Genomic DNA, 13,513 nt, shown 5'->3' with positions numbered 1-13,513 from the left:
TCACATCGTGTATAGAGTCGATGGGCGGGGCTTAACACAATGGCGGCCGAGTTGAGCTTGCATGCTACTAGTAAACACAGAAGCTGGCGAACGGCGGGCTTTCGAATCAGCTTTAAACCGGGACTCTGGAAGACTTGGAGTTAAGCTTTTCTCCAGGAAAAGAACGGAACTAAAGTCATTCTTAAAAAGGGAAGATGTGTTCGGAGTTTTGCCGACCGGATGCGGCGAAAGTTTAATCTGTCTACTAGCTCTGCTTCACCTTCGTTGCTCTGGTTGGTGTAGCGCTATCCTATCGCGTGCAGAGGGAGTTTGAAAGACAACCGTTTATCCCGCCCCTCGGATTGAGCCCTGTCAATGGTGAGTTTCCAGACCAAACATCTTGATGTGGGTCTGGCTTGTCAGGTTAGGCGAATTTGGCAATTCTGCAAGAAATATGGCATTGTTATGCTTTAGTTAAGTGAAAAACTTACATACAGCACCTTTAAACCAATACATTTAACATCAAATAAATGTATAACTACAAAACTTTTAATTTTTATTACATTTTTATAACGAGAAGAGTGTGTGTAAAAAAATATTTTAGCTGTTCGGCAAACCATAAAGGTTGGGACTCCCGGTCTTAACGGATTAAAGGACAGAATCTGAAATTTAAAGTATCCTAAATATTTTAGGGGTTCGGCAGACCATGAAGGTTGGGAACCCCTGATCTAAACGGATTAAGGGACAGCAGGGGATGGATGAGACGTAGTTACAGGACATGGTCGGTGGTCCAGATTTTGATTTAGGAAGTCACATTGAGGCAGCTGTGCCGCAGTCATCGTATCGTCGGTGAGGTTGGAAGGCGAAGTGCTCGCGCGGGATGATTGGTGAGGTGTTCCACTGACCGCGCCCTCATTTCGCGCCTATAACCGCTACCGGGAGAGCTCGCACAGAGTGGCAGATCTGCTGTGTCGTTTCGTGCAGGTGGAGCGGCTTGAAGAGCTCACACAGCCGTCGTCTGTACGCCAGTGTAAGGGGAGGGCAAACACCGCATTTCGCTTCTCTGGACTATACAAAAGACAAACGAACAATTTCCAGTGAGAAGTGGGGATAACGCGCGCTCACTTTCAGCCACAAACACAGGTAAGGACACTTCTGTGCTTCTCTGCAGATGCTTTTGTCATCAGAATATGTGCTTTCAGAAATGCAGGTGATGCGCGGGGCTGGGGAAGTAAACGGATGGTGCTGACTCCTAAGCGAAAATGTTATTGTGTGTTCTGCCTTATTGTTAATCCCTCAGAAGTGTAGCTTATTATATATTAGTGATGGTTTTGAACACCTGCGTGCCAGCGTAGCGTTACTAACTGGCGCTGTGTGTATTGATTTGTCCCCATTTGAGTCATGCCATGTGCGGCTCTCAGATGCACGAGAGAGACAAATGGTAAAGCCGTGGGAATGAAGCAGCCTTTTGTTTGGATAAGGGGCTATTTCATCCACCGAATAGGTTGTTGATAAAATATTCCAGTGGAAGGAATTTTTGTAGGTTATATGTCCATCTGACCCTTTAAACAAGTTCACAAAGGACGGGATACATGTAAACATATGGCCCGGATGAATTGTTTTTATGACTTATGAAATGACAGTCGAGGCCTGTGGTAGTGTTTCTGGACATGTCGAGTTTTTTGAGAAGAGTCAGCCTCTTTTATGCATCGTCATTAACAAGTTTAGGGAGTAGGCTACATTTAATCACATAACAATATAGTGAAAGCACATTAATATTTTACCCAAACAACTACCTGTTATATGATGTCATTATATACTCTCTTGTTGTTCCAAACCCAAGGTTTTTTTTTTTTTTTTTTTTTTTTTTTTTTTTGTGGAAGACCTATTATAGAAATTCCTGGCTGCTCTCTTACAAAGCATGCCAGTGAATTATGACAGAAAACATTAAGCCTCACAAAGGTCTTGAAATCACTTTAAACAATCATGAAAATCATTAGAACGTTAGTGATGAACAGACATACATTTCTGTGTTTTTTCAGTGATTTGAACAGCGAGTTGAACTTGAGTACAAGATCATCTGATTTGTGAACAGTTTGAGTTACAATCCTTAACGCTTGACGTTTGTTATTGTCGTACCATTTGGACAGGACATTCTCCTTGTTTCTTATATAGATGGGAGTGTGCTAGATGTGGGTGTTACAGGAATGCCGTGTGCTGTGTCTTTTAATTTATTATTCATTGTTATCGTTTACATGTTTTTTATAAACTTGAAGTAAACATCTCAAGTTTATAAAAGTGGCTGTTTATAATAAATCATAAGTGAGCAGTGAAATGAGAGAGTTCACCCAAAAATGAAAATTAGCCCATGCTTTACTCGCCCTCAAGTCATCCTAGGTGTATGTGACATTCATCTTTCAGACGAATACAATCGGAGTTATATAAAAAAAAATTCCTGGCTCTTCCAAGTTTTATAATGGCAATGGAATGACTCTTTCTTTGAAGTCCATAAAAGTGTGTATCAATCATTAAAGCATTCCACACGGCTCTGGGTTAATAAAGGCCTTCTGAAGCAAAGTGCATTGTTTGTGTGAGATAAAATATCCATATTTAAAACTTTACAATCTGTAATTGCTAGCTTCCGTTAACTGTTGTACACTTGTTCACAAGAAAACTAAGATCGGTAAGTTCGATTCGGCTGGTAAACTCCTTTGTGCTATCATTGTGTTCATGGCGATTACATAAAAGGTAGGTGTGTCCGGAGGCATTATCCGTCTGAAAGAAGAATGCCATATACACCAGGATGCCAGGATGACTTCAGGGTGAGTAAATCATGGGCTAATTTTCATTTTTGGGTGAACTATCTCTTTAAGGCCCTTATATACTCATAGCAAAGTTATTTTGCATTCTTCTTTAGGGGTTGTCTGGCTATCACCAGAACAAGCTCAATTTAAGATTGAACATTGGTCGGGGGGTTCTGCTCTATATTTTCTACTGCACAAGAGGTGTGATAAATGAGCATTATTCAAATGTCTCTGTATGCAATTGGATAGGCCTTCAACTAATCAGACCACGAGGGGTGATCAACGGGCAACGACTCATTGCTCTCTATCTATGATCGTGTTAAACCCGCCAAAAGCACGCCAGGTATAAGCCAGTCTGTGATTGGTTCCCGCAAAAGTTACAGATGCAGTAGAAATCACCGGTCAGGCGATCAGGTTGGGTTTACCCAGTCTACATTAGGGGTTAAATGAAGTTGGAAATATGTGTGCAGTGCATGGGCGTAGGAACCATTGTGTGTGACTGGGACAAGAAGACCCATCAACTATTTACAACTAATGATATTGGACCAACTCACTTTTACCGTCTCTAATTCAACACGTCTCTTTACCTACCCCCAACCGATAAACACATATTACACACGTTCAACGCTTTATTTCTACTTTTCTAATATTTTCTTAATTAAAAAAAAAAAAAAAATGCCTTTCTGATCCGATATGTGATTGGGAGTAGTGCGAGTTTGACAAAAGGCGGTTTCAAACCTCATGTCGATTTGCGTCAACTTGATGCCATGCGTCTTACCTCTACACTGGACCCTGTAAATGATTTAGTGATTTCTGGGATTTTGTCTGGTTCAATCAGACGTTTAGTAAACAGGGTGGTATATTTGTATTTGGTAAAAATTGTATCTACACCAGAAAAAAAAAATTAAGAGAGAGGACCTACCCATTTTTTTGTTTCCAACGCCCATGGTGCAGAGATGTACTGTTAGCGAACATCTGATACGGTCCACACAGCTGAGAGTGAATTTTAGATGAATATGTAAATATGTGCTGCGCGCTTTCCCCTAAATGACAAAATAAACGCAATAAAACTGAGAAAACAGGAAGTATTTTAAAAATAAATGCGTGGCCTTAGTAGAGCTTTTTTTGTCATTGTAAATATTACATATGGAACGAAGCATAAGAAAAGCATCTGATCATGGCAACGTGGATACGTTTGCATGAGCGCAGTAATTCGGCACTCTGTTTACATTCATTTATATAGCACTTTATGCAATAGATTGCCTAAAACTAAGCAGCTTTACAATATTAAACAGTATCAGTGTCCCGTTTCATCCCTAGGACTTAATTTTCTACTATAAAGCAGCTCTCGTGTGTTCATGTTTTTACTCGCGGACATCTGACCTCGACAGACTGAACAGAGGAAATTAACTAGTAAAGATTTCTATGTGAAAAGAGATGGAGCCTCCGGGCACCCTTACCTTTTACCTAATCGCCACGGACCAATGACCGTACAAAGGTGTTTACCAGCCGGAGTGAACTTTTCTGGAAAGAACGAACTTTAAAGTTCAACTGAAGTTCATTTTGGCCTGACACATCAGTTCAGCGTATCAGCGCCTTTACCTGAAACTGATATTGAAATGGACAGTCTTCACAGTTTCTGCGATTTGGCTCCATTTATTAATGTAATTTTTTTCGTCAGAAACCATCCACACTGAAATGAAGTAAAAGTATACCAAACATTGGTGGAACACAGTATCATATAAGTAAAAAACAAACACAAAAAACATGAGAGAAGCATTATAATCCAGCAATCAGACATTCAAACAGGTTGATTTCTTGAGTGCCTGATAAACAGCAGGTCATTTGTTTGGGAATTGTTACGGTGTGAGTAATAAAGACTTTGCAGATTTGGGCGGGTGAATGTAAGTGAAACAAATTTCTGAAACAGCCCCCTGAAAACTAGTCCCGTCAAATAGGGCTTATGCTTTTATGTTATAGTTCACACAAAAATTAAAATTCTGTCATCATTTACTTCCCCTCTTGTTGTTCCAAACCTGTATGAATTTCTTTGTTCTGCTGAACACAAAATAAGAAAATTTGTGCAACCAAGCAGATAGAGCAACCATTGATTACCATAGTAGGGAAAAAATACTATGATAGTGAATGGTTGCTCTATCTGCTTGGGGGTTACAGGCATTCTTCTAAATATCTTTTGTGTTTGGCAAAAAAAAAAAAGGAATTCATACAGGTTTGGAACAACATGAGGGGAAGTAAATGATGATAGATTTTTCATTTTTGGGTGAACTATCCCTTTAACTTTTGCAAAATTAGTTGACTAAATAGTGAGATGCAACTAACCACATAATACTTGAAATATAGACTTAATTTTACATCTTTTAGTTTAACCCCCATGTTTTGAACATGAGGCAGAGTATGATCATTTAATTTTCACTTTTTGCCTGCACTTATCCTATAGCCCCCTATACATCGGTCAGCTGCAATGGATGTCAGCACATCCCTAAAGAACGAAGCCAGCAAAATACTATGTTTTAATCCTTTTTGTGTCGCCCTCTTGAACATCTGCTGTCTTTTTTCTGCCGTGGCCATGTTGCAACCCTCTATTAGCTTTATCACCAACTGTTCTGTGGCAAGGCCAGAGCTGAAGAACTGAGGATAACTCGATTGTGAGCTGGTGTCAGATAAATCTTTCCGAGCTGCAATGTGTGTGTGAAAAATCCAGCAGCGTTTGCTGTGGATGACAATACATCATGTATGTAATTAAATTCACTGTTTATTATTATTATATGATTAACACCACTAATTGCATACGAGTGCGATTAGTGGTGTCCCTTGCGTAGCAACTGTTGAGGTGTATCAGTCAAATTGACTTTTGATAAATGTAGGCTATCTTCAGACATGCGTTCCTAAAGTTTATGGCCGAGACGCGCTCTAGACAAACTCAGTTTCTCCAGTTGCTCAAATCGACAGGACTGCCTGTATTGAAAGGCTTGAGCGATCAATATCTCATAATAGTTGCTGTCTGTCAGTGTAATAGGTTAGTTCGACGGTTATATGCAACCATTTACGAGGCTATAAAAATGTGGACACAAAGATGCACATAGTTGTGCTCTGTGCATGAAGACCATTAAATGATTCTTAGCCATGGGGATATGGTCAGTAATGGAAAACCACTGCTTTGAAGAACATGTTAGCCAGCCTGTGCCGTTTCCAGCTTTGTACCTATAAACAATGAAAGTTTCATGAGCATTTTTAAAACAGTGCTATAATAAGGAGAAAGAAAATCTAATGCATTCTGTTTTCAAGCACCATCGATTATTCAGTGGGGTATGCAGCCGCATGGATATCAAAACATCACTGCCATCACCAGGCTTTCCGTCCAGGTAGCAGTGGGAAAAAGGGGATTTTACTAAAGGGGATGCCCACTGCCAGGCCTCACATCTGGGTTTTGCATGGCTCATCGTATTCATCCATAGCTGGAACACGTTAGATGTCACCCCGTAACACTGATTCAAAATCAGTTTTGCAGTTGCTGTCATGGTTGCGGTTTTGGATTTGGCCAGGCAAGGCCGGTCCCACTTCAGGAAAATGAGAGGAGAGCAGAAGGGGGGACTAGCATTATCAATAGCCTCCCATGAGTGTTAGGCCTGGAACTAAATCTCATCTCACCAGCTGATAAGGAGTATCGCTGGCCGTCATTGGGGCTCAGAGATACAGAGAGCGGAGGGGGAGGAAGGAAAGCTGGTGGCTTTCCTGATGGACAGGTGGTCTTCCTTTCTTTTTTTCTCCCCTGTCTGTACACACGAAGGTTGACTGGGCTTGTGAGCATTTTTTTTGTTTGTTTGTTTATCGTCCTTCTGCACTGTCCTTTGCTGTCTGTGTATGAGGAACCGTTTTAAAAGGAATGCCACGCTGAGCCATGCTGGAGACAGTGTCTGGAGAGTGTTAGGGTTGAATTTTGTCTAGTATAGCTCGCACAATGACCCAGTGTTGATTAACTGACAAGTTGTCAGATTGTTTGTGCACTGCTTAATGAATGACTTTTTAAAACATTTTGCAATTAGCATGATGATAGTTCATTATAACAGTGCCTCATGATGTCTTCCATTGTTATGCTCATGCTGGGTATGAATTAGGCTTACTAGCTGCATGATGATCTATACTTTTATTTAATTATTAATGGGATGCGCACAAAACAAAAGGAAAACATGCAGCACGATACATCAGGGCCTTGCAATTTTTAATTGAGATTACTATTATGACTGGGCTGCTGTGATGAAGTATCAATTACAGTGTTCTATTTTAGTCTGCATGTTGTAGATTATTTTATCAATTTATTTAGCAGCAATTTCACATTGTAATCACAAATCATCATTGATACTGACTTTTCTTGAGTTTTTGTCATTGGAAATACAACATGGCATGCAATTGCCCCACTCTTTAAATGACTTACAATATAATAAATAAAACGATTATCACAATTACAATATCTTTGGGAGTATGGATGCATGATATTCAAGTACCATATCAGTTATCTAAAAATTCTATTATCAGTATTGGTTTATAGGACTATATCAAATATTGCCTGATACTGATACAGTTCTTTGATTTACACTGTAAAAAAAGGGATTGCTGTAATTTTATTCATCACAATTTAAAATTCCACATTGGAATAAGAAATAGTGTTGTTTTATCTTAAAAATATTAAGTTTAGTTAACTTTAGTTGGATTATCTCAACTAATTAAAATGCAGCAACATTTTTACAGTGTACGGATGTGTTGATTTAATCTCTAAAAACCTTTAGAGAATTTATAATCTTATTATTAAATTATCAATTTTTCATATTGAATATAAAGCTGATTCCTCAATTCACTTGTTACATGTAAATTGGTTGATCTGATCTTTTTTTGTGATGTATTTAATTTAGACAACATTAGTAAAAAAAAAAAAAAAACTAATTGGTTATTGCACATGGCATGAAAATAATTATTGATTGTTATAGTGAAGAATTGTAATATCTGTGAATCCATCTAACTTTAAACTAAGCTCTCAATAGTCATTCTATTAAACTTTATAATGATGCTGCAGGCTATCGTCATTACTTCCTTATAACACACTGAACCATCCCATCCCAGTCACAGAAACATATACTAAAAAGAGCTACAGAGAGATTCATTCTTTGACTGTTTGCTTTCTGACTCACTCGCCAGACTCCTGCTATTTGGCTGTCTCGCTTTTCAGCACTTCTTGCATGGACAGATCCTTGATGTGCATTACATGTACAGTCTCCCTCTAAGTGTGGACGGCCGTCTATTGATGCTGTGGAGGGTGAAGGCATGATCCACCCTGAGGGAGGCCCAGACATCCACGCCTTCAGAGCTTTTCACTGATGTCTGGGAAGAAGGCTGCATGCCTAGTGCTCCGGAGGAGATTCCCCTCTGTCTGGTGGAGCTCACACACATTTGTCCTGTGTTCTGCAGTATTCATGATTAAGGAATAGCAGCAAGGAATAGCACTGCGCCTAGTCTCATGACTGTTTATGCAAGCTCATAGCCAAACGGTTGTGTCTCTTAAGGCACTAGGGGGTATAGAAATCAGCCTAGACTTTGTTCAGATTACGAGGATGTCGTTTTTTTTTTTTTTTTTTTTAAAGCTGAAAGCAAATTGGGATACCAAGGAGACTGCGGAGAATGGGTGTTGGTGCCAGAATGACATGACAGCTGTTAGACTCTCACATATACACTTAAGGCCACACAACGTTCACACGTCATGCCCACTCTATCAAGGTCCAAGGTCACGCATGCACTGTTCGTCCACGCGCGCAAACACGCAGTCTCTCATAAGGCAACACATGGCCTGGAGAACTAGGCATCTTTTAATCCAGGCTGACGTGTGACTCAGTCCCCATGCCAGCGAAGCACGATAAAAAACAAAAAAACACTAGGGATCACTTCTCCGGATGATGATAAGTTGGGGATAAAGGTCACCGCTGAGATCCCCGTGTCTGTTTCCACCTCCAGGGAAGTGGTTTTATTTTCTTATTCTGTACCCTCCTTTCCATTTCGCTCATTGGCATCGGATGAACTTTACTTGCTAACCCAAATGAATTGTTAATGGACCTCGGGTCATTGAGAAGCATCCGAACACGGCGCATGTTCGGGATGGTGTGAAACCAGTGATTAAGGCCACTTAGGCACTTTTCATTAGGAAAGGTTCAGGTCAGACTCGCTTTTTGCCCAAGTAGCCTTTGAAGGTGCAGATTACATTTGGTTGCTTGAACCGCAGTACTCCACATAAGCAGCACAGCCCACAACACGTACTGTTATGCTGTGCTATGGACACAAGCGTGGCTGGTTTTGGTATGAATCCCTGATTTATTTTGAGGCGGTCCAGGGGGATAGACTTGGACGCATTCCAGAGTGATGCAGAAAGCAGATAATTAAAGGAGCCCACTGCTTTTCCTGAATGTTTTGAGAGTAGGTAGAATGGGTAAGCAGCAACAGATAGGGTAGGTAATTACCTGGCATTACAGAGTGGGAGAAGGTGCCAGATGCCAGAGCGAGTAGGAGGAGGGGTGGGCAGATGCGAGCAGAGTAAATGCTTCGCTCTACGTGCGACCTAGCATTCCTGTTGTCTTATAAACGGAGCACAAGGTCATGTGACCTGCCCTGCAATTTATTTTCTCGCCCAACCGTAGTTGTGCTCTGTTTACAGCGCATTTGCATAGTTGCATAGCAGATGGCTTTAACCGGGTCAGGTTTCCGTAGTTTTCCATAGTTTTGCATATTCTGTGTATTTTTGATGTTAAGGCTTGGTTTGTGGCAGAACGTCCTCCATTATTCCGAAAGTCATTACACACACCCGCACAATCAAAACGTCTGCTCCCTTTGTGGCATCATGCCACGGCGACTGCAGAAACATCTTGTTTCGAGGAAAAATATCCAGTCATCAGTGGTTAAAAATAAAAAAGGCTTATCCTAAAAACAGCAAAACGCATTATATATGGCTTTGAGGCATTTCTGGGGCAATGAAATAATGGAATGTATTTAGTGCAAAACTATCTGTTGGGGTGGGGCTGGGTTAGCTTTTATTTTATAGGAAAGAGGAGAATAGACAGGTGAAATGGAGCTGATGGAAGTGGTGTTAGGAAAACACTTTCCGATGGCACGTTTGAACTGTGTTCACAACACGGATGAGCTACAACAGTTAAACATGTCAGCTGTGTGGACACTAGCTCTGGATTGACAATATTAACTTCTTAAAGGGTTCTTTCACCCACAAATTAAATTGATGTCATTAATGACTCACCCTAATGGAGTCAATGCCCACTTTACTGTCCACTTTACAGTCAGCAATGTCACGTGATTTCAGCAGTTTGGCGGTTTGACGCGATCCGAACTGCTGAATTCACGTGACATTGGCGACCGGAATCATTGATCGATTCACACCGTGTGATTCTTTTTGGAGAAACGCGGACGAGAAGACAATGCTGAATAAAATCATAGTTTTTGATATTTTTGGACTAAAATGTATTTTCGATGCTTAAAGAGATTCTAATTAACCAACTGATGTCCCACACTTTGATGTTTTTATTCCCTCTCTGGACATGGACAGTATAGTGTGCATAGACTGCATATGCTCTGGGAATAAAATATAAAATATTTTAAACTGTGTTCTGAAGATGAACGGAGTGTGTCTTACGGGTGTGGAACGACATTAGGGTGAGTCATTAATGACATAAATTTCATTTTTGGGTGAACTAACCCTTTAATTTGAAACATTTAAAAAAAAAGAAAATATTTTAGTCTGTGCTGATTTCTGTTGATGGGCAACATGAACAAAACTTACTAAACATTTGCAGTACGTCCAATAATCACAAAACAAGTTATTACACTTTTATTGTCATTTAAATATTTCACCAACAAACAGGAATGGAAACAATTCTGTTAATAAAAAGTTGACCTAAACTGCCTTCTGTGTAATTAAATGTTTGTACAACTCAGTTTTAGCTATTTGAGTGATTATTAAATGCATTAGATTAATTCATTGATGATTCATTTATTCAGTTTGGTTTTCTGCCAAGTGCATCCTGACTTGTCATTTCAGCGCATCCCTACTTTTAAATGATCAAATATTGTTAAGTAGGGGTAGGGGCTATAATTAGCATACAGTAATTAAGCTTGAAGTCATTGAAAGTGACCCTCTATGATAGAAAAGAAAAACCATTTGCATGTGTTTGTCTGCAATTCCATCAGGGCGGAAGTGTTATCCAGTGCGAGCTCAAGCAAGCCTCCAGAGCATGTAACTTTACACTGCGGCATTCACAGCTACTGCTGATCCACCCTCCTCATGCCCAGTGACCTCCCAGCAGAGCACAGGAGTCGTGGATTACAAAGCAAACGAAAGATTAAGGGGGGAAAAAGAGAGATTGCAAAAGGGAAGGGAAGCAGAAGTAGGAATAGGGTCGCTAGTTTACTTGGCAAACTAGTTTACCTAGGCTTTTGATATTTTTGGCAGCAGTAATTTGAATCCGTCCCCTTTTTAGAGCAACATGCAGATGTTTGGTTCCTGTGTCGAGTCTTGCATTGTTTTTTCAAGTTGTGATGAAACGGAAGTAGCGACAGATCTTTCCATCTGTACTATCTGTAGTCTGCAAGTTGAAACGGATTATCAAAAACGGGTTCCCAGCCATGGTCCTGTCCATCAATTGATGACTGAATGGAGGCAGTTCTAAATGCGATGGAAAAAAACTCTGGCATATGTCACCAGGGAGAAGTCTGTAGATTCACCAGAAGATCGAGTTTAGACATTTTGATAAATGAGCTCAGAAAAATGTTAAACGAAATTCATGCTTGGATGAATCATTCACAATTAGATCAATAACATCAATTTAGAAAGCGTTTTAGGATGTGAGAGTGTCTGGAGCATGCTTGAACTCAAGGATGTGTCTTATGTTATTGCTCCAATAAGAAATGTTGAACCGGTGAATCCCAAAAAACCTTAATTATACCGCATTTCCTTAACATCGATTAGTCAATTATTCATTCAGGCAACCCTCCAACAACTCGATTTTTAAAATGTGTAGCTTTACACATACCTAGGCAGGGGAAGGGTGAGTAGAGCAGAGAAGAGAGTGAAAGTGAAAGAGGAGCGGGTGAAGAGCGATAGGGGTTGGCCTGGCCTCGGTTATGGCAGAACAATAGAGGTCAGGTGATTAACAGCCGATTGCTCGAGCGGCTCCTCGGTTCACACTCCTCTCTGAGAGGCAGGAGACAGGAGATTTACTTCAGGCTGATAGGTGTTAGACTGACGGCTGCTATGGGAGGGCTGTAAATCTTGTGATGTTAAACAGCTGTCTGCCCGCCCATCCGTCATGGTGCAGAGGCGGAGAGGAGCAGCGGCCGCCACTGTGCCAGCGTAGGCTGGCCCGTCTCCAGGCCACACTTCGGCACGCCGTCACATGGCTCCCTCGTCCCCATGCCAGTCTGGTGTCAACACTGCAACACACTCATTTGTCCTCATTGCCATTGTTCTGGTGTCCAAGCCCTGGGGAGAGATCCGCTCAGATCCGGAGGTGGTTTCTAGTCGCCTTCTGCCTGGTGCAAGCTGCACCACATGGCCTAACCACACAGTGCCATCGCCCCCCCCCCCCCCCGCACTTGTTTCTGATAATTTGCAGCCCAATCCAATCATGTGGCACTCTTCGTTATACATCCCGCTCTTCGATAAATGCCATGCTGCCAGTGCAAGTCCCGCATCCATCTTCTTTGTAGTGTTAAATCTGATATATGCAAAATGGCTTCCCTTTGTTAGCGTGATTGCCAGTGATTTGTCAGTGTGCATGCTTCCAGTCCACGGCCATGTGACTTTCAGTGCTCCAATTAGCAAAAGCCCTGATCGTATTAGTTCTGTGTCCACTGTTGAAATGGCACGATTCATTCAGCCATATGACAAAAAGTGACCTAATTAAAATGGAGACACTACGAGACATATTCTGTTTATTAGAAGTGTAGTGGGACATTTTATTCTCCAGAGGAGTGTAAAAATGAATTCCCAATGAAGTTGCCCATTATTAATTGGTAACCTAAAGCATGCAAGTTTTGATTTAGCATCTTAGCTAAACAAATTAAAATATCAGCAGGAGAGCCCAAAACACATTGGGCCCCAGGCTTAATTGCAGTTCACAGTGACTCAAAAAAGACGAAAAAAGGACAAATTTGTCGCTCTCCAATGATTTGGCTGAGCAACTTGCGGAGACCTGCGTTGCATGAACGTGTGACGTAGTGGCCCCTCGGTAATCAGTCACGGATGCATGGTAGAGCTGCTGCTTGACAGCTGCAGTGCTCCGCCGCAGGCTCGTTCTGCAACGCGCACAGCTCACCACACACTGTGTGCCACCTCGCTCCTTTGTCCCTCACTGCTGCATAGAGTCAGCTGGTTTACATAACTAGCTAATATAATAGCACTAACGAGTACTGCCTGTGCTGTTGTTGCAAACTTCAGAGTGATTTTTGTAGGGATTGTTGCAGTAATTTACGGGGCAGTGTCCCTGGGGGCTACTGGCGGCTGGCAGGGCCCACTCATCTGAGTGATGACATTGTTCTCATAGATCCGATTAGCTTCACCTGAACGCGCCCCAGTCGTCTTGAAATTCCCAAGGCTCAGAACAAAACTAAAGAGAAAGGCAGAGATTAAGAAGGGTCAAAGCTGTTTCGTGTTCTTGCGGGCG

The 13,513-nt window shown here is 41.3% G+C and overlaps 1 protein-coding gene across 11 annotated transcripts in view; it reads left to right on the top strand.

Annotated features, from left to right (window-relative positions):
- Positions 1-749: 749 nt before the first annotated feature.
- nrxn2a (neurexin 2a) overlaps positions 750-13,513 on the top strand; it is a 449,133-nt gene continuing 436,369 nt past the window's right edge. For 6 of the 11 annotated variants that reach the window (XM_067424400.1, XM_067424399.1, XM_067424397.1 and 3 more), the window contains exon 1: positions 761-1,122. The gene's annotated coding sequence lies outside the window, so the exon portion shown is untranslated. Of the gene's footprint in view, positions 1,123-13,513 lie in introns of all 11 variants that reach the window. The other 5 variants (XM_067424396.1, XM_067424401.1, XM_067424393.1 and 2 more) reach the window with 2 other exon arrangements.

The sequence above is a fragment of the Pseudorasbora parva genome, chromosome 18, assembly GCF_024679245.1.
Source record: "Pseudorasbora parva isolate DD20220531a chromosome 18, ASM2467924v1, whole genome shotgun sequence".
Lineage (NCBI taxonomy): Eukaryota > Metazoa > Chordata > Actinopteri > Cypriniformes > Gobionidae > Pseudorasbora > Pseudorasbora parva.
The sequence above is the reverse complement of the archived record's forward strand: the minus strand, read 5'-3'. Positions and strand labels throughout refer to the sequence as shown.